Source organism: Peromyscus maniculatus, chromosome 3 (genome assembly GCF_049852395.1).
Source record: "Peromyscus maniculatus bairdii isolate BWxNUB_F1_BW_parent chromosome 3, HU_Pman_BW_mat_3.1, whole genome shotgun sequence".
In the NCBI taxonomy this organism is placed as follows: Eukaryota; Metazoa; Chordata; class Mammalia; order Rodentia; family Cricetidae; genus Peromyscus; species Peromyscus maniculatus.
The window spans coordinates 122,824,972-122,827,536 of NC_134854.1; the positions used below are offsets into that span (position 1 = coordinate 122,824,972).

At 45.8% G+C, this 2,565-nt stretch overlaps 1 long non-coding RNA gene across 1 annotated transcript; it reads right to left on the reverse strand.

Moving 5' to 3' along the window:
• Positions 1–771: 771 nt before the first annotated feature.
• Positions 772–2,270, reverse strand: LOC143272175 (uncharacterized). Its single transcript, XR_013049615.1, has 2 exons — positions 2,018–2,270; positions 772–936 (listed from the first exon to the last, which is right to left on the reverse strand). It is a non-coding gene; the product is annotated as an uncharacterized LOC143272175 (long non-coding RNA).
• Positions 2,271–2,565: the final 295 nt, after the last annotated feature.

Here is a 2,565-nt window from a genome sequence, read left to right on the forward strand (position 1 = left end):
GAGGAGTCCAGGAAAAGTCTCTACCGATATATCTGTATCTTCAAGTGCCTAGTGCAAAGTATGCAGCATACCAAGCCCTCATATCTTAAGGGAGCATGTCTTAAACTCTTCCATTTGGTAAATGTGAGGAGATAGAACATTCTAGAATGTTGTCTGGGTTTATGACTTCAGCAAGATAGAAGAGGGTACTATTCAACAAGATAAAGAATGTTTAGTGTGATGGTTAATTTTGATTGTTAACACAATGAGATTTAGAACCACTATGGAATCATACTTTTGGGTGTGTCTATGAAGGTGTTTCCAGAGAGGTTTAACTGAGGAGGGACGGCCATTTTGAATGTGGGTGGCAGGCACCCTCTGTGGGCTGGGGTTCTGCCATGAATAAAAAGGAGAAAGGGGTCTGAGCACCAGCATTTGTCTCTCTGTGTCCTGACTTTAGATGCCCATGTGACCAGCCTCCTCTTACTCCTGATGCCATGACATCCCAGCATGATGGACTGACCGATTGGCCAAACTGTGAGCCACAGTGGATGTTCCCTCCCTTAACTTGCCCCTTGTCAGGCATCTGCTCACGGCGCCGAGGAACGTGACTAAAACACTGGTTAAAGGAAGTCACATGCACAGAGTGCAAGCTTAGCTTCCCAGCAGCGAAGGCAAGAAGGACTAAAGAGACACGACCCTGTCCCACAGTCAGCCTCCCGACAGGAAGTGCACCCAGGCACCATGGAAACCGAACTCACTCAGAAAGGACCACACACCGAGAAACAGACGCCATCTTTAGCTGTTGTTTTATAGGGTGCAGAGGCAGCCTTTGATGGCTCTGTGTTTTGACCTCTGACAGGAGCCTCGAGCAGGACATTAAATCACAGCTCTGCAGAAAGAAGCCAGCGTCACTGCCCCCGGGGATGTCACTTGAGAAAGCTTTGAGCTCGGCATCTAGAGAAGGGAGAGATGGGATGCAAATGGAAGGAATTTACACCAATTAATACATTTTATAAACTCAAAATGAGGAGTTCAGGACCTTAGTGTGCAAATTAGTGCCCCAGGACAATTACAGAGAGAAAAAAGGGAAGGCCCCAATTCCATCAAATACCATTAACAACATGTCAAATAACACAGACATTTGTTTTTCAAGTGTTGAAGCAATTAGAATCCATTGTAGGTTTTTTTTTATTACTTATTTTTTAACTGATTGCTAAAACAAATTAGATTTTTAAGAGAAATTAGAGAAATTTCAGACAGATAGAAACAACCACCCAAACTAAGATATCCAAATGCCTGTTAGTACTTGGGAGGTGAGAGCAGGAGGATCAGGAGTCCAAAGCCGGCCTGAGCTACATGAGGCCTTGTCACAAAACAAGAGTGCTTGCCGCCAAGCCTGACACCTGGGTTCATCCCAGGGACTCACATGGTGGGAGGAGAGAACAGACTCCAGCAAATTCTCTACTGGCCACTACTAACCGGGAAGCAGCCTGGGCAAGTTTCCAGGATGGACTCATCCCCTGGCAACTGTGCCCCTGGGATGTGGCTTCCAGCATCCTTTCTCTTCCCTGCGACACACCGTGGCTACAACAGGACTTCTTCCATCAAGAGACAAAGGTAATTCCTAGCCCCTGAATCACCACTGACCACATGACTTCTGTCCATCAAATTTAAATCTTAATTTAAAATTAAGAAAAGCTGTCTAGAAACTAAGCCAAGCTGAGGCCGGGCATTCATAAGTAATAATAAGCCTCTGTGTGTGAGTTTATTTGGGAGCTGGGTAGTGGGCCCCCAAAAAAGATTAAAAAACAACAACAACAACAACAGGTATTTGTGGCAGCATGGGAGTCAGAGCCCAGCATCTGGGCTGGCCTGTTGGGTGATGGGAAGCCAGCACCCCAGCTAACCACTGGAAGCAAACACATGCCAGCCAAGCCCAATCAAGACCAGAGACCAAATCAATCACTTACAAAACCAAGATCCAAATAGGAAGCAGCTGTGAGCTGTGTCAGTACGCTGTGGGGTGGTTTGTTACCTGGGGAAAGCCATCTGAAGCCTGGCCAGGCATCTGTGGAGTTAGCACAGCACGTGTGTAACTTTCAGATTCTGAGGGTCATGCTGAAAAGACTGGCCAAGCCACACAGGGCAGGCAGCTGCGTCTGTTTCCACAGACACCCTCAGTTTTCAGCGTAGTGCCAGGCACCGGCCAGTGGCGCCTAAATGACAGTGATGACATTTAAGTGCTTCCCATGTTCCCTGTAGAATGCTTCCTATGTGCCCTGTAGAATGCTTCCTATGTTCCCTGTAGAAAGCTTCCTATGTGCTCTATAGAATGCTTCCTATGTGCTCTATAGAATGCTTCCTATGTGCCCTGTAGAATGCTTCCTATGTACCCGGCATTAGACTATGCACTTTTATATTCATTTATATTATTCTGCAAGAAGCATAATAGTGTGTTTTCTTCTGCTTCTTGTTCTCAAAGATATCTCCACCAAATTCTGGCACATACGAACATGCTACCTTATATGGCAAAAGAGATTTTAAAGAAGCAACTGAATTTAAGCCCTTAAAACAGAGAGGTTA